Here is a 21365-nt window from a genome sequence, read left to right on the forward strand (position 1 = left end):
CAAGAAAAAAACGAAATCCTCCTTCTCTCCAACAAAATGAAAACCTGCAAATCATAGAGTGGCTGAAAGCTATGGATGCTCTCAACGGCAATCTCACCCTGGCTAACTCAGTAAACTTGCTAGGAATCACCCTCGACCAAAAACTAACCATGACAAATCACATTAAGACCTCTGCCAAGAGTGCCTTCCTTAATTTGAAGCTCCTCAACAAAATCAAACCTTTCATCCCGCCCACGGACTTCAAACAAGCCACCCAATCACTGGTGTTATCTAGACTGGACTATGGGAATGCAGTTCTCTCCGGTTCAGCTCTCTCCCGCCTAGCTCCACTCAAAACAACTCTCAACGTGGCTGCCAGAATGTTCACTGGAGTCAAAAAGTACGACCACCTATCTCCCGCACTCAAGAGAACTAAAATGGCTCCCAGTGGAATTGCGTGCCAGCTTCAGAACTGCCTGCCTTACTCACAAAGCCTTACACACAGGGAAAACAGAATACCTGGCCTCCAAGCTCAAGAAAGCCGGCCAGTCAAGAAACCTTAGGAGTTCCAACACCTTCCTACTAATCACTCTGAAAGCACGCAAGCAAAAAACTGCAGCTCGTTCTTTCGCAGGAAACGTACCCAAAATATGGAACTCCATCCCGGTTGACATCAGGACTACTCCCTCCTTCATAAAATTCAAAAGGCTCCTAAAAGACTTATACCTCAACCGTACCTTCCCAAACTGAAATCCGAAGTGCACAAGCTGACATCTTACTGCCAACAGACAATTGCTCCAACATTCCCATCCTCATCCACACCCCTTAACCCGCTACTCTCCTCCACTCCCAGAGGGAGACGGAGCTCAGGACTTTACCCGCGGATCGACAATACCTCGGAACCACTCTACCTCAATGTGCTCCTCGGACGCACAGCATACTGGAACTTTTGATCACTTACGCTTTCTTGTTCCTCTTTTATGTGTTTTTCTCCCCTACTCGCTGTAAAACGATCCGATACCTTCGGGTCTGGCTAGCACTATATAAAACCTCTTAAATAAATAAATAAATAAATAAATACTAGGACTATCCTATTAGAGCTGCGAGCTGGGATGAAGCCAATTGATAGTAAAATAGATGCACTGGCGACTAGACTGGATGTAGTGAATAAGAAGGTGGCTAAGCATGAGCACAGACTAAGCGTCCTGGAAAAAAGGCTATCAGACACGCAGGACTCACAGGCGGATTCCCGGACTCAAATTCTACAAATGGAGAAGGTGCTGGAGAACAAAAAGGCAAATAATGATAATTTAGGAGTGCGCTCTAGGTGCAACAACCTTCGCATTCTTGGCTGCTGAATCCACCACCATATCCAAAATGGAGACATTCATTGAAGGGCTACTGCATGAACTGTTTGGCTTGGTATTGTCCACAGTAATGATAGTTGAGAGGGCACACCATTATCTGGGCTCCAGGCCTCAACCGGGTGCGTCACCGTGTCTGATAATTGCGCGCCTACTAAACTATGCCGACAGGGATGCCATCCTGAGGGAGGCCAGGGCTAGGGCCCCCATTACATATAGGGGGGACACTTTATCCTTTTTTCCCGACTACACCCCAGGGGTGCAGGCGGCGAGGAGGGAGTTTGTGCCGGTGAAGAAATTACTGCAAACCGCCTCAGTGCCATACGCAATGTTGTACCCTGCCAAACTGAAAATGACTCATGAGGGTCAGGCGCACTTCTTCACAGACTCGAAGGCAGCCCTAAAATTTTGAAGCATATTTGTAAATCCAGCCCCGGCAGGGTGGGACGCAGAGCCCAACAGCTTTATCCAACTTAGAGGAAACAGATAATATAGGTGGCATTGTTCTCACTTTGATGGGCACGGGTGGATTTTTGGTAGAGTCACGTTCGATTGCTGATCTGATCTTTCATGTCATACCAGGATGCTTCCCCTATACATGCGTTATCTGTTTTCATGTAGTTATCTTAAATTGTACCTAGTCAGCATATTAGATGCTGACCACATTCATGGTTGTAAGCATCCAGGTGTGCCACACAGTTATAATCTGGCAACCTCACCATGGAGCGAGAGTTCGCTGCCGTTCCTCTCCCCCTAGCGGGTGTTCCCGATCTGTTGAGCTGTATGGAAGATGGGTTGATGTGTGGGTGGGGGGTTTGTTTTGGTCTCGACCTAATTGGGAGGTTGGAGTTGGTGGGGGGTGGGGGGAGTGGGGTATATGTTGTATTTTATTTTTGTGATTGTTGCATTAAAGTTGGTTGGAGTGAGAGCTGAACAGTATGATGGGATAACTGACATGGCCCTTCTGCAGCCGTGTGAGTTAAATATAGAGTGGACAAGGATTACTCAGGGTCGCTATGGGTGAGAGATATCGAATGTTGTCCTGGAATGTGAGGGAACTCAACTCTCCAAAAAAAGTATGACAGGTACTGGCATATTTGAATCGTCATGCCATACATATAGCTTTGTTGCAGAAAACACACTTGACTAAGAACACAGAATGAGGCATTGCAGGGAGATGGGCGGGTTTTAAGCTGGCGGCTTCATTTTCATCATATGCTAGAGGCACGATGATATTGGTCAAAAGGGGAGTAGCATTTACATCCATTTGAACATATGTTGATGAAGAGGGGCGCTGTGCAATGGCACAAGGGAAGCTGGGAGGTTCGTTGGTGACTATAATTAGCATGTATGGGCCCATAACAGATGACCCAGAGTGTTGTTTGTGGATGCATGCTAAAATGATAGATTGGCTAGAGGCTGATATCTTGTGGGGAGGGGACTTGAACACCTATTTAAATCCTGACTTGGATAAGTCTAATCCGCTGTCACACTGCACTCCCAAAGTAGCCCAATGTGTTAAGTGTGCTATGGAAGAATTTGGGTTGAGTGATGTGTGGAGAGTGAGAAACCCCTGGTGACGCATGCGACGCCATCGCACAACTGTTGGTCATGACTGGATTACTGGCTGCTGGGAGGGGATACCATAGATTGGGTGGGGGAAGTGGCGAACTTACCGCGTACATTGTCAGATCACAATCCTGTGCAGAGATAGAGGTCCCGATGGCTTTGCGTCGCCCATGCACATGGCGGCTGCGCTCCGAAGGATTGCTTGACACGGTGTACGAGGCCACAGTATGGGGAGCTATTGAACATTATTTTGCATTTAATAAGGGCTCGGTAGAAGAGGCTTCAATGCTAGGGGAGGCTTTTGAGGCAACAATCAGGGGAGTGTGCATTGGCACTCCAGCAGGTATTTTGAAAGATATTAGAACGCAACTTCACAGAGCCGAGAAGCTACTTCGGGTGTTGGAACGTAGCTACACAATGGCTCCGTCAGCGGACACCTTGGCCCTTATAAATGAGCTGATTATAGAATATGACGCATTAGCTGAAACTGAAATAAAATATCTTTCACGCAGACACACAGGGCGATGATACGGAGAGGGAGGGAGACCGGGCGCATACTAGCAAATAAGATTAGAGATTGCATGGAGCAACCTCACATAGATAGGATCACGAACCCGCATGGGGGGAACATTACCACCCACTTGCCATTACAGAACAATTCAGAGAATTTTATGCCGACTTATACACATCTAAAGGGGGAGCAACAATGGCCGAGTTTGAGGAGTACCTAGAGGATGTGGCATGCACCTGAATGTCAGATGCCCATAGGGAGTATTTATGATTGCCTATAGATGTGGAGGACTATAAGGCAGCTATACTAGCACTTCCCAATGGAAAAGCACCTGAGCCAGATGGCCTCACAATGGAATTTTATAAAACTTATGCAGACTTGCTTGCTCCATATTTATTAGAAGTGTATGCTGAGGCACATGAGTCCGGGAAACTGCCACCATCCTTGCGGCAGGCATTGATAACAACTCTGCTCAAAAAAGACAAGCCCCCAGACAGATGTGATTCTTACCAACCTCTGTCACTGATTAACATAGATGCCAAGATACTGGCCAAGATCTTAGCGGTCAAGTTGCAAACCCTGATGCCTTGCCTGGTGCTGCCTGATCAGTTGGGTTTTAATACCTGACAGATCCATGTCCCACAATCTTCGGACTATATTTTCAATTTTACATACACTTGAGCAAAGCCTTTTGGCCACGGACGTACTGCTGGACGCAGCGAAGGCGTTTGATTTGGTTGAGGAAAATTATATGTTTTTGATTTTACAGCGTATGGGATTCCCTCCTTAATTTATACAGTGGATAAAGATGCTTTATGCGGATCCATCAGCCAGGGTTCGCGTTGGCGGTTTGACGTCCGACCCGTTTGATATAAAGAGGGGCACTTGCCAGGATGCCTGCTATCTCTACTGCTTTTTGCAATCATACTGGAACCACTAGCATGTGTCATTAGGCAGAGACATAGGGAAACAGTACTAAATTTTAATTATCGTCCAGTTGCCATCTCGCTATATGCGGATGATGTGTTGCTTTTTGTTTGTGAACCCTCCCGGTATCTGGCACAACTGCTACTGGAGTATGTTAGGTTTGGCCGTTTGTCAGGCCTCTTAGTTAATTGTGATAAATCCATTGTCATTCCGCTGACGGAGTCTACTGACCAACCGGATATGGATTTCCCGCTGATATGGTCTGCGGACCCGGTGAAATATCTCGGAGTCTGGATTCACAGAGACCCCAGCACAGTGATATGGAAGAACTATGGGAGAGCAAACACCAAGCTGGAGCAGCAGGTGGGTGTGTGGGTCTCTTTGCCGCTCTCTTTGGCGGATCGTATTGCACTAATTAAGATGGTAGTCTTACCGCGGTTTTTGTACTTGTTTATTAACATCCCGATGGTGCTGACAAAAGGGTATTTTAACACCCTCCGAGGGGTCCTGCTGCGGCTGGTTTGGGGAGGCAAAGCTTCTCGAGTAAACTGGTTGATTCTCACCAGTGCTTATGACAAGGGAGGGTTTAGAGCACCAGATTTTTATGTCTACTATTTGAGCGCACAAGCACAATATGTGTTCTATTGGATGAGGCCACAGGCGTTTACTCCACATGTCATGGTGGAGGAGGGGGATGTCTATCCGGTACCCTTGCACAGCATTATCACAAACCGGGGACGAGGAACTCCAAGGTGGGGATAAATGGAGTGAACACAACCATAGCCGCCTGGCATGCGATAGGGCATCTGGCGTACAAATTGCCGCTATACGCACCAGCCATGTACATAGAGCACCACACTGCATTATCATTGACTCATGAAGCGCCATCGATGCGATGGCTTAATGAGGCACGCTTTCAACTGGTGCAGGATATATACCCAGAAGGGTTGTTTATTACACCGGACACCCTACAATACATTAGTAATCCACCATTGCTGTTCAGATTTGCGATGCACAGACTGCGACATGCAATTAGGGTTCACTACACTACATACCCTCTGGAACCTCCCACATTGTTATCCCTACAGTTTGTACTTACCACTCCTACTATTAAGAAACTGATCTCCAGGTTATACAGGATGATCAAGGAAGAATGTATAAGCAAACCGGACAGAAGTTGGGAGAGATGGAACGCCTGTCTCTCTGAGCCGATACCGGAGAAAGATTGGAAGTATGTATGTGAGTTAACAGGTACACGTAAATGAATAGAAACTTGGGGATCATACATTCTAAATATATACATCAGGTGTATTATACTCCTGCATGGTTGCATAGCTTGGGACTGCGTGAATCTGATTGTTGTGCGTGATGCGGACAGAGGAACACTGATATTCTGCATCTAGCTTGGGGATGTAGGAGGGTGAATGAGTTCTGGAAATCGGTGGTGAGTTCAAAATCAGAAAACCTGAAAAACAAGCTTATAGAGTTTGTCAAAGAATGCCAGGAAAAATCTGAATTTGGCAAGTACTGTAAATAATGTTTTGCACATGATAGCTCTAGTGAAAAACTTGGTACATGCTGATCAGGAAGGTGATTGGGAGCTGCATGTGAAGACGTTGGAGTCACTGATTATTGTGTTTTGTGAATTCAATTGCAGAAACTACCTGAGGTATGGGCCCTGGTATTTGGAAAGAGTGAAGAAGCAAGAGGTGGAAAGCCAATACCTCTACAGAAACTTCATCCAAAGACATTGTGTGGTGAAAGACAGAGAAGGAAGGTTCAATGCTGTGGCTTCACATATGAAACTGGAATAGATGATCCAGAGATCACAGAAAAGCTCCAAGAGAATTGTTGGTCAGACATGTAAAAGTGAATATGTTGCTCAATGGCAGCTAGTTTATTATGAGGTCCTTTCTATTTGCAATGTTGTCATAGAGATGACAAATTCAAAATTAATAGACCATTGTGAAACTGTTCCTCACCACTTACTTGTGGAAAAGAGAGAGAGACATTTTATTAAAAATGTTGATAGCCTTCTTCATTTCATGCAGCAGCAAGGAAACCCCTTTGAAATGACTGAGTTTGTGCAACTACACTTCTTTGTGTCCAAACAATATGTGGATAATGCTATAAAGATAAGTGTACTAGATGTCCTGGAACATGGAAAGAAACTGTATGCAGAACTGAAGCAGGAGAGATTAGTATGGAAAGAAAAAAAGCTGTTTGACATAATCACTAAAGCTAAACTCTCATGCTTTAATTGCCATAGTAAGAGTTTCATCCAACCAGCCATTACAAAACAAGCTACAAAAAAACTACTTTCGCAAACAAATAGAGAGATGGATGTAAGAAAGGGGTGAATTTATCAGGGACATTCTGTCGCATGATCGTCTTCCAACAAACATACTATTTGATGGATATCCTGCAACCAAACTAGTAAAGCACAAACTTGTACAAGAGCTTGAAAAAAACTTTCACCTGAGGAATTTCCATAGAACTGCTGTTGTTGTGGACTATGTGTCACAATTGCGAATGGTCAGGATTTCATCCATGCAACACGTCTGAGAGGTTGTTCAGACTGTTGTACAGACATCAAGGTCAGTGTGCACCTTGCAAGAACTGCACATTGTCTTTGAAAGGTATCTTGAACTATCTGCCAAAGATTGTGAGAGAGTCAGGTGAATGTCTACAAGTTGAACAATTGACCTTGCCTGCATCAAAAATCCGGCACATACACCTGTGCAGCTTGGTAAATTCTGGTCAACCTTGAACAAGATGAACTTTGAGATGTTATCTCTCCAAAACATTGCCGATGCTTCAATGAACAATGAATTTCCCATTATTGCAATTAGAATGATTGTCAATGAGGAGTTGGTGCCTGCAGAGATATATTCAAAAGGTAGAGGCCATACTTTTCCAGAACATAAAAGCAAATTTGAGGAAGCTGACATTCATGTTGTGCCACATGTTGAGCAGGCTGTTCAAAATGCTTCCCATTCCACCATTGTACTGTCAAATGACACAGATGTTATTATTGTGTCACTTAGATTTGTTGCAATGTTTATAAGTCAAGGATTGACAGAGTTATGGATACATTATGGAAAAGGTGAGAAAAGACGCATAATACCGCTTCATATTCTGTACTAAAAACGTGACCCAGAGATGCCCAGTGTTCTAATCAAGACGCATATTTGTACGGGAGATGATACTATGAGCAAAATTGGAACAAAGCTTGAAGCCTTAACTGCTGAACGTGTGAAGTTTCTAAAAAGTATTTGCTGTGACAGAAGAAGAATGTGACTTTAAAGATGTAGAAAAATGCCTTCTGCTTTTAGAGGAAAACAAGTTCTGACTGTCACACATTTGATGATCTTTGGAATAGTGAGTTCAAGAGATCAGTCCGCTATGTGACATTCCACTGACATCATATTCTGTATGTTGACACATCAAAAGAAGGTTGTACTTGATCAGAAGATGTGTAAATATTTTGGATCATTCATATGTACAGTAAGATCTGTGTGAATTTGGTTATGAAGATATTAATGGGGTGCTAAAACCTACGAAATTCAGAACAAGTACTTGCAAAAACTGTGCTACAAAAAGATGTCCCTGTCATTATGCTCCTCTCAAATGTTCAACATTCTGAAAATGTACGAAGAGCGATTGCCAAAACAAATAAATTAAGTGAACTATTAAAATGTGTCTAAAACAAAAGTGATAAACATTATTTTTTTTCATGTTCAGATCATAACCATTGTTTAGTGTATACATAAAATGATTTAAAAACATTATTATTTGTTTTATTTCTATTTACATGTCTTCTTCTTTTATTATAACCACCATTTTGAAAAATGGCGGAAGGGTTGCTATGAGAAATTATTTTCTGTTTCTATTAGACTACTTGACCCCCAAAACCTATGTTTTGACACCAAGATCAACTATATAGGTTGCATGGCTCCTGAAACATTACATCATCACTTAAACACATCGGCCATTTTTGAAAATGTCGTCCAGAAAATTCATCCTGGATTAGCAATGTGTACCCAAGCCAAATTACTTCTCTAATGATCCCAAAAAAACAAATCAAAAATGAAAAAGTCTGGGCAACATTTTTTTTACGAAGGTATATTAGGGGGCAGGGACTAAGAGCTATCACCAATCCCGCTATTTTGATGCATCTGGAAACTCCCTTTACCATCCCACTGGAATTAAACGAGAACTTGCAATGAGGGCCTCAGCGGTTTAACATTCCTGCCCTGCTAAGCAGCATATGGTAAAAAACACAGTGCACCAAAAACAAGTTTTGCCATCCATGACCTACTTCATCAAGATCTAAAAACACACATTCTTATGAGTGAGAACACAGCTCAACTATTGAGGCAAGAGACCCTGCTGTACATTAACATTCGAATGGGTTTGTTATCTCAAAATACCTGTTGCTAAATTAAAATAACGCTGCTTAACGTCAACCGGCTTTGAGACTAATCAAAAAACTATTTTGTTTTTGCGCACGCTGTGCTTATAAAAAGGCTTTTTTTGTACTTTTGTCTGAAGCATGACCTTGTCACACAGGTGCCGTGAGTCAGAACGAGATGCAACACAGAAAAGAGCGTATTTTCTTGTAATGAGCTGATCTGCTAGAAAGTAGCAAAAGAAAAGCCAAAGGTAGCAATAAGGGTAACATGAAAGACTCGTGGCTTGTGCGCGGCATTGGAAGGAACAGGGCGAAACAAGCACTTTGAACTAAAATAGTACGTAAAACCGGACCTTCTGAAGGTCTAGATTTCTGTTGTGAAACTTGTTTCCTGAATAAGAGAAACTGTACACGTTAACTACGGAGGGACGGATTCACAAAGCATGTCAGTGAGCATGTTTCATTTAGCCACAACTACTTAAATCAAACACTTTGTGAGTGAGTCCTGGAACTTGAAGAGTAATTTAAAACTAAGACAAAGGGAACACACTATGGGGCAGATTTACAAGCCCCTTGCTCCACTTTTGCATCACCTTTCCCATGTTAAAAGTGACGCAAAAGTGGCGCAAGGGGCTTGTAAATCTGCTCCTACTGCTCACTACACATGCTACTACTCACCGAGAAAGCTTTGGGAATTGAGTACTAACCCCCAGATTCATCATTGTCCTCTTTTGCGAGTCTTTAATAGCGATTATTAAGGAATCGCTATTAAAGACTCGCAAAACGGGATTCATGTAGAAATCGCAATATTAATTGCGATTTCTACAGCTTCCCTATTTGCGGTTAGCAAATTGCTAATCGCAAATAAGGAATGACTCCCCATTCTTTCCTATGGGCCTAAGGCCCTTAGGAATAGGCCCTTAGGAATGAATGGGGAGTCATTCCTTATTTGCGATTAGCAATTTGCTAATCGCAAATAAGGATGCGATTTCAAGGGTGCCAGGGGTGTCCAAAGGTCACCCTGTAGCACCCCTGAAATGTAAATGTAGACTGATGTTGCGCACATACATGTCCAAAGGAAATGTGTGTGTGTAACATTCAACTTAGAAAAATAGCGATTTCGCAATTCTAAAATGGTTGATGAATTGCATTTAAGGAATCTCAAATAGAGATTCCTTAAATGCAATTCCTCGCAATTTAGCCATTTCGCAATTTGCGATTTTTGCATTTGGGGTGATGAATCCCAAATGCAAAAATTGCGCTCGCAAAGGGCCAGATTCTCAGAATCTGGCCCTTTGCGAGCCGATTTTCCGTCGATGAATCTGGCTGTAAATAGTCTAACAGCATCAATTAACAAATACATGCTTTCCTAGAGCAATACTTACCAAACCGTTCTTGGTTTTTCAGAGTTCTAGGTTCTGATGAGTTCTAGCTGCGGGAAATTTCTAGGTTCATTAACGTTAAGGTTCTACATTCAGAAGTGGATGCCCAATGAGGCAAAAACCGAAATATTTGTTGTATGCTTCATCGTGTAATGTATGCATGTGTGTAGACACACATTGGCAATGAGATTACTGCGTGTCCTGCTGGGAGGCCAAAGAACAGAGATTGTATCTTCCTGGGGATGCAAAGTATAATTCTGGAACTTACTAATGAAAAGGTCATGCTTCCTTGGAAAATAGACTATTCTTTATAAAAAAAAAATGCTAGTTCTTATACTGGCAGAAAACTCTTTTGGAGAGTGGTTTGCCATTTTAAGACAAGAGGGTGTAAAACTTTACAGCCCAGATTTACTCATAACCTGCATTGGGTTGCATCACTTTTTAACACCCTGACTCAAAATCAATTTAGGTATTTACTAAGCCACACGAAATCCAATTTTAGTGACTTTAAGTAGCTTAAAAAAAAACCCAAAGGATCACATAACACTGCCTAGGCATTACATAGGTAAAACGTGGGTGTTCCCATGTATCCACCCATGTATTTTGACCCAAACCCATATTTAGTAAAGACTTGTAAATACCGTTTTTCACCAAACTGGAGCACTGACCCGAGGCTGGCATAACAAGGAGAAAGATATTTGTTTGCAGCACACATGAATAGAGAAATAAGCCTCTATCGATTGTTTTTGTGACGGAGGGTATCACTATCTGCACAAAATCAACTCTGACCACAGTCAGCGGTAGTCAGCCACCGTTGTGCCAGCACAAGGAGAGAGCAGAACTGCACCATATCTTTGCAAATATGGCTCAGGTCTGCTCTCTCCTGTCCCTGTTATGCAGGGCAGCATTACTTTCTGCATTGCATTGAATGATTTTTTTGAAAATCAGCGCCTATATGTTGAAAATAGTTTTGGGTGTGTTAATGGTCTGTGCTTCATTTGAATGTTAAAATAACTACACAGGCTTAAAGTGTTTTTGTAGGAACCTGACAATGTAGATTGTCTGTATTGACAAATGTCAAGGTTACATATTTTCATTTCAAGTTACATAATTTTCATTTCAAGTTATGCCTTTCTGCCAGCAGCCTATGCTTGTTGTCTCTTTATCCCACCCTGCTGCTTGTTTTTCTTCATTACATTCTCCATTTGGCAATGTGCTCGTATGTTTCTCTTCTCCTTCCTTCTTCCTTTTCTGCCTTTTTCTCTCTTACCCTGGATCAAATTCCGATAATAAAAATGAAAATCTGGCTCCCAAAAATGAGTGTTTTGCCTGTGCATAACTTGCAAGCACCAAAACAAATTAAGCACAGCGGTGCGTACGAGAACTGTAGGATACAAGCTCAAGTACAATTAGAAATGAGGTGCGTGCACCCTAATTCTGCACCTTAGGGGCACGTCCAGCATGTGAGTATGATATGTTACTAATGAACAGCTGGAATCTAAACAATTAGAGTGCCTGTGTGCTGAAACATTAGAAGATCTGGATGCACAGGGTGCAAAGGCAGTTATTATTTAAAAGGACATGTGTTTTCAAAGGGACACTCTGCAGCCAGCCATCAAACAGGGAAAGCTAGTTTTGTTTTACCATGGAAGACATCTTTCTGCCCTTACTAAAGAGCGCGCCTGTGTTACACATTGACACATATTCATTTTCAAAGGTGTTTATTTGCTAACACCCAATTGTGTCCTTGTCATCTATCCATCATTCTCTTCCAAATCACCTTCCTTTAAATATCCTTGTGAAACCTCTTCCCCCGCACCACCCAATTGAAGGTCTCAATGTTATACCTGAGGGGTAAATGTTGTGGTTCATTCTTTGGGAATAGAAGGTCAGAAAATATACGATGATCTCCCAACATAAAAAAAGATATTAGGGAAAACGGGATTAATATAAACAGATTAATATTCCTGGTGGAAAACTATTGGGGTTAAGATAGAGTTGTACTGGATCTCTGATAAAAAATTGACTACAAAAATACCTTCCTACAAAAATATCAAGGTAAAAAAATCGTAAACACAAATATCAACACCCTATACTTAAACTATGATTTTAAAAAAATCCATAAAAATATACATCAACAAAAATATTGTTAACAAAAATATCGACAACATAAATATAGCTAACAATAATATTGATAACATTAGAAATAAAACATATACAACAAAATTGATATCAACAATATCGACATATCCAAATTACTTAAAATAAATTATAACAACATATATAAAAATATTAAAAGATTTCAATAAAATACTATTATAATACTAAGACAAATACAAAAAGTTATTAACTATACAACATAAAATAAATATCCCAAAAATTGAAAGAAAACTAAAATTAAAATATATATCAAGTATAATTAAATTAAATTACATTTATTTACAAATATAGTTAAAAACAACAATAAATGACAAAAAAAACATTAGCTAAACAACACATATATGTTAAACTAATTAAAAGGTAACTGCAAATAAATTCTAAAACATATCCAATAGAAAACTTTAACTAATTAAATAAACACAAGGACTTAATGAACGCAATTTTACCGTACATCGGCCAAACATGAAGGAAGATCATTACTTTGTGAGAAAGAGAATAGAGAAGAAAAAAGAACTACATAAACAACTATATACATTTTCTAATACACAGGTAAGAAAAAAACTTGACAGCAAATTTTAAATACTTCACCTTTTTTAATGTATTTAAGTTAAAATAATCACATGTTGTTCTTTAAATGTCACAGATAAAACTTCATAACAAATACACAGAGAAAATATAGAAGAACATTTTAGTGCCCACAATACTTAACTCAACATCATTAAAAATATAACAAACTAAATATATAAATTAACCTTCAAATAAACTAAATTAATTGTAATTTTTAAAACGTAATAAAAATACAAAACACAGCTAACAAATGCTTTTCTTTTTACAGCTGCCACAAAATTCTACTAAACATCAACATTAAAAAAACACTACATCAATGAAAATTAGTAAGTATATAATTTGTATTACATAATGTTTTGAAATAAAATGTAATTAGCACATGCATCAATGTTATTGCCAGTCGCAAACAATCCAACAAATGAAAGTGCTTTTAAAAGGTATCGACTGAAAAAGCAATAGCAAAGTAAGTACTTTCAAACTACGATTTGTTTCTAATTGATTTCTATAAACCTCTACGACAGTGAATAAACAACTACCATCAATACATACCATCAACAAAGGTAACGAAACACTAATGTAAGTATAATGTATATAACATTAATTATACTTGCATGTTTATTATTTAACGTTGCATAATTATTAAACATAATCATATATATATATATATATATATATATATATATATATATATATATATATATATATATATATATTCACAGATATACACAAAAAATGACAGAAGGAGCAAAGTTCATTTCATCACAAAAGCAGAAACTAATGCTTTGCTACATGGGTTACACTTATACCCAAGAAAAAGTTATTGAAAATAAAATGCACTAGAAATGCAGCAAATGTTATCCCAATGCCTGTTAGGGAAGAGGCACTACAATAAATACTAATGTTGTGAATGTTAGAGAACACAACCGTCTCCCATTTTGTAACTGAAGTTGAAGTAAGAGATGCCGTGGAAATGGGGGTGCTGCCAACTGTCTAAGAGGACGGTCGCATAAGCAACGAGCTCTGGACCCTAGCCATTAATCCGGAACTATCCCTGCATCAATAACCAATCAAAAACCATCACGACCCTGTGCAAGACTGTGGGGAGCTATACTCACAGTTGGCTGGAGTCTCCGATGATTTGGAGCAGATCCGCTCTCCCGGCGTGGATAATGATGCGGAGGCCTTGACGGCGCTCTGTCTTGGTGTCTTGGCGGTGCCCAGAATTGGAGTGACGACCCCTCTGGCCTGGATGTGGCTGTGACTCAGGGCCTGATGGTCCGGCGGAATGTCCTGAGGGTGCGACTGAGAAGGCAAGAAGGATGGGTCAGCCTTGAGCCACCACCTGCGGCCTGCAACAAACCCGACTGGCCCTGCGGCCTGGTGACATGGCGAGGACATCCAGACCTGCTTACCCCCATGGCAACTGCTGAACATTACTGGACCCCAGTGCAGGCTGGCACTCCCAGCGGGGTCCATTGGGGAGAGGCACTGTCCAGTACCGGCACCAAGATGTCGGAGCACCATGGAGGCAGCGAGGACAGCAGTGGGGCGGAGGCGGTCTCTGAATCTCCCCTGTGGCCTGTAGCAAGTGAGCCTGGTCCCACGGCCTTGTAGCGTATCCTGGAAGTCCATGCTTGATTGTCACTGCGGCGGCCACCAAGTGCTGTTCAGCCTCGGGCGGACCTGCACACCAGCAGGGTCCTTCGAACTGAGGTGAGAGATTACGGTGGTGCCTGGACAACTGGTGAGCTGTGGGGCCTTGAGCGGTGCGGCTGGAGCAAGTAGGGGACAGGTGCTGGTGCCCGGGGCGGATCTGCAGGCTCCTGTGCGCTGGCTGGGGGCTTTTTGAGAACTTCTGCTGTCCTCACCGCCTTTGATTGAAAAGGCTTGCAGCCGAAGACGAGGGCCTCCAGGGGCACGTCCAGGGTTCAGTGTAGATTGGGATCCCCTCCCCCTGGTGTTTCTCCAGGTCCGGTGAGGCAGGAACTTTTGGGCAACGGAAATTACATCTCGCACTGGGTGTGAGAGTTGACACTGCCCAAAAGCACGAAGACCGGTGGAGCCCTCCCAGTAATTAGAATCCCCCACTGACTTTAGGACCATGTTCGGGTGGCAACTGAAGCTCCGGCCTTGCCAGCTTCACTCGATCCTGATTACGCAGAACGAAGCTGTAACCCCTCACTCAGACAGGCTTGAAGAGCCGGGAGAACACCCCAAATAGGAGTAGTGGCATTACTACCGACTACAGAGGGGCCAAACACATTTCCCTTGGACTTGCATGAAGCGAGCTGACCTGGGGATTGAGGAGCTGCAGATGGGCCCTGGCTGAGACCATCTGCACATAGATTAGGAGGCAGAGTGAAGATTTGCGATAGTTTGACCTCCCTTCTCTACATCAGGCCGGAGGTTGCCGGATTGCGGAGAGAAACCCCGGCTTGTCCACCTTTGTGTGCTCTGGTGCAGGTGAGTCAGCACCTGCTGTGACAAAAGCAGGACTATTGGCACACAGCGTGGCATTTGGGGCATAGGGAAGTTGGCTTGGTGACCCTACGCCATGATCAGAGCAGCATGCTGCAAGTGAGTGGGCTCTGCTGACCACTGAGCACTATGTGTAGAGGTCGCTGGGGGATAGGCCCATACTATTAACAGGCACCCGCTGAGTACATGCGAGCGGATCTGAGTGGAAGGAGGCAAGTTGGAGCAATACCCTCTGGGACTGATCCAGTGTGAAGTTCCCACATTTCCAGATGCTACTACAGGCCTGGCAGTACTATTAGAGCCAATGGGGCGCACCAAAACCAAAACCGAGGCCTTATTGGTAGGGACAAGATCACGCTCCCCATCCTCCGGAACCTCCCTGGCTAGATCTTGGCATGATGACAGTGACATACCCCGTCCAGACAAACTAGATATGATTCTACTGGGGATACGAGAATCTCAAGCAGCTATTGCACAGCAATTGGGAACAATTTCTACTGACCTCAACCTACTACAAGATTACCAAAAGAAAGAGTGGCTGAAAGCCACTGAAGTAACTTTGGAACTAACAGTGGCCAAGGTCAGAGAAAATTAAGCACAAATATCCCAAATGCGCTAGCAAATTGACATCCTTCAGGACTGGGGGAGGATGCTGAAGGAAGGTCTCGGCGGAACAACCTACGAATAGTGGGCCACCCGGAGTGCATGGAGGCACTAAGCCCATACTGTTCATTGAGGACTAACTGAGGACGACAGCGGCTCCCACCGGGCTGTCTGACATATTCACAGTAGAACTAGCACCCCGGGTGCCCCGCCAAAAAGCCTATTTCTGGTACAAATCCCAGGTCAATAATAGCCAAGATTCTGAAGTTTAGAGAATGGGATCTCCTTTTACAAAATGCTCGCACCAGTGGTCCAATTTCGATCAATAATGCCAAAGTATCGATATTTCCAGACTACACGATTGAGGTTCAGAAAAGGCACTCATCTTTTTTGGGAGTCAAATCACGTGAAAATGCAGTGGGCCTGTCTTTTGCTCTCCTGTTCCCTGAAAAGTGAAAGATTCTCCACAATCAGTGTTCCTAATTCTTCGATACCCCAGAGAGCGCCTGGGAGTGGTTGAACAGGAAATTCCCTGACTCGAGCAGAGGTGAGCACCAAGCCGGACAGCAACAAAAATCACAACAATTGCAGGGACGACACAAAAGATGATTCACCACCCAGGAGGGCTCCTCCTGGGCCCCGTCACTGTAGGCAGTGCTAGAGGCGAGGTAGGAGGCCCTCCGCACAGCAAATACATTACGGATTGTCCACCCGCCAATCAGCACTAGCCCCTCAGTGGAGATAACATCGGACTCTGATTCTGTGGGTAGTGACGCTCTGTTCCCATCCAAAACTACGCAGTTGAGTGCTGACCCGCTGAGTTGAGAACACTGAATAATATTGGTTAATGGTATAGGGGTTATGCTCATACAACAACTACCAGGCATACTAAAATTGCTGTCACTGTTGGGGGATATTATAGGTCATATGTGTGTGAAGCACGATGCTGATATTCCTTCTAACACTGTATTGATTATCAAGGAGAGATGCTAGTTGATGCTAGTTGATGGTAAATGTTACTTGCAACAACTATCGACAGGGATAGTATGTTGTTATTATGCTACCTTAACATAGGGCCCGGGCGGTACTGGTCCGGTTATTGTGTTTATGCAACACTATACAATTGTCACATAAATAGCTCACCCTGTCAGCGAAAGCACTGGTTTTAACATAACATTTAGTTCTTAGTTTATAGTTATTGTTTTGGTCGGATGATGTTGTCTATTTGGACCGCAAATTGGGAAGTTAGTCACTTAGAAGGCTTGATTCTGGTGTACAGGTCTGCTGAGTTTGGAGGTCCAGGGGTGCTGCGCAGGGGAACCTTCGTATATTTCCAAAGAATTGTATATGGCTACAGTGGTTGATCGTTACACTCTCAAGACCTGGAATGTCCGGGGTATGGGCTCCGTTCACAAATGCCACAGAGTGTTGGCACAGTCACCTAGAAGATGGGCACAAATAGTATGTCTGCAGGAGACCCACTTGGTATCATCTGAACTTCCCAAACTGCCGAGAAAGTGGAGAAGGCAGGCCTATGCAATAACCTACTCTGCCTTTTCACCAGGGGCTGCGGTGTGGATAGGGGCAGGGGTTCCTTTTTCTTTACAAGAAAGTAAGATAGACGACCAGGGCAGATACGTATTACTACAGGGTACTGTAGACGGGAGGCAAATAGTCCTTGGGTTGGTATATGCGCCTAATGTTGACCACCCCTTGTTGTAAATAATTTTGTCCACCCTAAGCGTGGAAGGGTATACTCAGACATGAGTCCCTTGCTCATTGCACCATCAGGATTCAAGCAAGCCGGGCCGAAGACGGCTGTAATGCCAGAAACCGGTCCCCGGAAGCTTGTTTCCTTCCCAGTGTAAGAATTGGCTTTTGTAGTTTGGTTTGCCCTGTTCCCATCATGCACTGGGACAGGAACAGACTAATTTGCATACAGCCAGGTTCTGAAACTGGGATGGTGCAATGAGCTAAAAAACGGTGTTGGATCTAGCCCTGATCTCTTGACTGGGTGAGAGTATTCTGCTTAATTCAGAGACTCTGTCCCTCACCACCCCTTGTTGTAAATAATGTTGACTAGGAGGCATTCCTCTCTCGTTTTACCCCAGTCCTGGCTGACACGACACAACATCCTTGGTTGTTGGGAGGAAATTTTAATACGGTACTAGATATTGCGTTGGATCATTCACACCCTCCACTGCCAGAACAAGTAACATGCCAGCAAGCCCAAGCGTTACAACGATGGATGTCAGGTTGGGAATTGGCAGAAGTCTGGCGTTTACATAATGCGGATATGTGTGCATTTTCCTTTTTTTCTTACCCTCATGGTTTGCACTCCTGCCCAGATAGATTGATATGTACACCAACCCTTCTCTCACATATGGCACACAGTACATATTTGGGCAAGACTATATCCAATCATAATCCGCTTGAGCTGTCCCTTCGTTGGGGCCGGACCCCATCCCCAATCCCAACATGGCACCTACAGCCCCAACTTCTGGAAGACCAGGTGTTTAAAGACACTATAGCCACAGCAATCACATCTGACTTCAAAATCAATGAGTGAACAGCCTCCATGAGGTTGATTGAATGGGAAGCCTTCAAGGTGCAGATCCGGGGGGTATTCATGAGCTCAGTAGTTGGGATTAAGCGTGAGATTTCTCGTGATCTTTCATAATTGGAAGCATCACTGCAGGCTTTAGAAAATGAGGCATGGATAGGTGCTGAGGGACTGGAATGGCTTCAGGAAGCCAAGATAAAATATGCTGAGCCCCTGGAACGTTTACGCTTGGTTGACCTCCAATCTTACACAGCTCGGATGTCGCCGAAGCCGATCGTCCTGTCACATTGCTGACCTGCATGATACGACCCCAACCCTCCTAAACACCCGTACTGGCGGTATCCAAAACGGGTATCCAGAAATACGCGATTCAAGTTTATACAATTCGCCCTGTTGCATAGGGTGTATTTGACGCCTTATGAGGTCCATGCAAAATACCCACAAGCTTCCTCTAGCTGCCCTCGCTGCTGCCTGCCTGGAGCCGATCTGACGCATATCTTATGGTCGTGTCCGACATTGCAAGAGTACTGGCAAGATTTCACTGATAGTTTAACACAACTGTTCGAACTACTCAATAGGACAACACTAGAAGCATGCATACTAGGCTTATCCCCCTTACCACAGAAAGCAAAAGTGTTGCGCTGATTCACAGACCTATCTATAATATTGGCTAAAAGATTGCTAATGCAGCGATGGAAGTCACAAATGGCTCAGAGGGGAGGTTTGCTGGGGGGAGGAGGAGGTGCGATGGGCCCAAATTTAGGGGGAGGCTCTCAGGAGGGAGGAGGACAGAGGGCTTCACAAAAAAATAATATCGCTAGACTGTTTCCAACTGTTGGAACAATTCAAAAGAAATGTTTCTGCTGATTAAGACTGTGGGGGTCTGTCCCACCGACATGTGTTGGGCTCATACACGTGATTATGAAATGGTCTGAGTGGGACTGGTCTCACTGTGGCTGTCCGCTCTTCCCTTGTCTACCTACCTTCGGCCCTTCCTCCCTTCTGGTACGGAGCTCCTTTCCCTTCTGCTCACTTCCTATGGCTTCCCCCATCTTCCCTCCACCCTTTTCTATTGTTCATTTAGGGCTCCATGGCCTACGATCAAGAGTGATGTAAAGACCATGTGGACCAGCATCTATCGACAAGCAAGAGGTATTGGGAAAGTTCCTTCAATGGGTGGGAGAGGGGACTAGTTGAGTGTATTGCTCCGAATCATTCTTTGTTCTATAAACATGATATTAGTCACAGATTCTTGCATTCCCAGATATGGGTTCTGAATCCTTAATTGTCTCTAGTAAAATATATTAGATGAGTTGTAATGTTATGTTATTAATAACATAAGCAATAAGACTTTGGATTGCATAATGTATGTTCCTCCTTGATAACATGTGAAAAACCAGTAAAAATATGTGATCAAAAAAATGAGATGCCCTAGAGACAATATGGGAAGCAAGCACAAGCTCACAACAAACACGTACTCAAATACATATATTTTTTAACTAGAGTGTCAGAACATTTCACAGGACAACTACCTTCTATCGCCAATTTAAAAAGACTAATAGCAAATCCTAAAAGAGCTATCTCAAACTCCACCTAACACCCAAACTGTTAGAGAAATTGTCATAGTTCCTGAGTACACCATCACCCACAAAGAGTAAACATTCCTTATTTATGACAACATAAGTCATGACAAAAGAATTATAGTGTTTGCAACTAATACAAATTTACAAAAACTTAAAAACTACACTACGTGGGTGATGGATGCTACCTTTAAAGTTTGCTCCAAACCATTCTATCAGCTGTATACCATCCACGGTGAATATGAAGAGACAAATGTCCCCTTTATTTACGCATTACTGCTTAATAAACAAAACACCACTTATGTAGAACTACTAACTACAATAAAACAATTCACAGGAAACTACTGTCTTTGAGCAGGCAAGGATTCAATCCATCCTCAAACTATATCCACACACTGCATAATGTTGCTATTACCATTTTAATGAGAGCATATGGAGGCACCTACAGAAATCTACTTTGAGCATAGATTATTCAATAGCAACTTTGCTTATCAAATAAAAAAATGAATAGCCCTAGCTTATTTCCCAACTACTGAAGTAGCCAATCACTACAACTTACCTATAGAAAGTCCTTTCTATCAAGCTAATGAATCTAAATTAAATACTTCCTAGACTACTTCGAAATCACCTGGGTGGGAAGGTTACATAGGACAGGGCACCGTAGACAACCTAAATTTTGGATCCCCTGGTGGAACGTATACACCAGTACTGTGGCTTAAACAGCCAAAACAAACAACACGGTGGAAGGATGGCATAATGCCTTCCAAGCCACAATAGGAAGGGGACAACCAACACTACACAAACTAATTGGAGCCATTAAAAAAGAACGGAGTTACCAAGAACTCAGACTTGAGCAATCACTAAGTAAAATAGGACCTAAACTAAGCAAACAGACTAAAACCATGTTTGAATACCTGCAACATTAAACTAAGTTGTATCCAACCACACAAGGTCTAGAATACCTAGACATAGTAGCAAAATCAATTATTTAAACTAAACAAAATACTGAACATAATTTAAACATTCCAACTATAAAACATATAAACATCATACATTTGTTTTTTTAAATATTTATAATTATGTCACAAAATTTGAAATATAGCAAAAAATGATGACAATATAATTACTAAATGAAAAATAAACAATGAAAGAAAGATATATATTTCCCACCCATAGTAAATAAAAATAATACTCACAGTTATGTAGCAGTAGAATATCTTCTAAAGCGATAGAATCCACAGCAAACAAAATAAAATTGAATCGAGTTC

Source organism: Lissotriton helveticus, chromosome 2_1, assembly GCF_964261635.1.
Source record: "Lissotriton helveticus chromosome 2_1, aLisHel1.1, whole genome shotgun sequence".
Classification (NCBI taxonomy): Eukaryota; Metazoa; Chordata; class Amphibia; order Caudata; family Salamandridae; genus Lissotriton; species Lissotriton helveticus.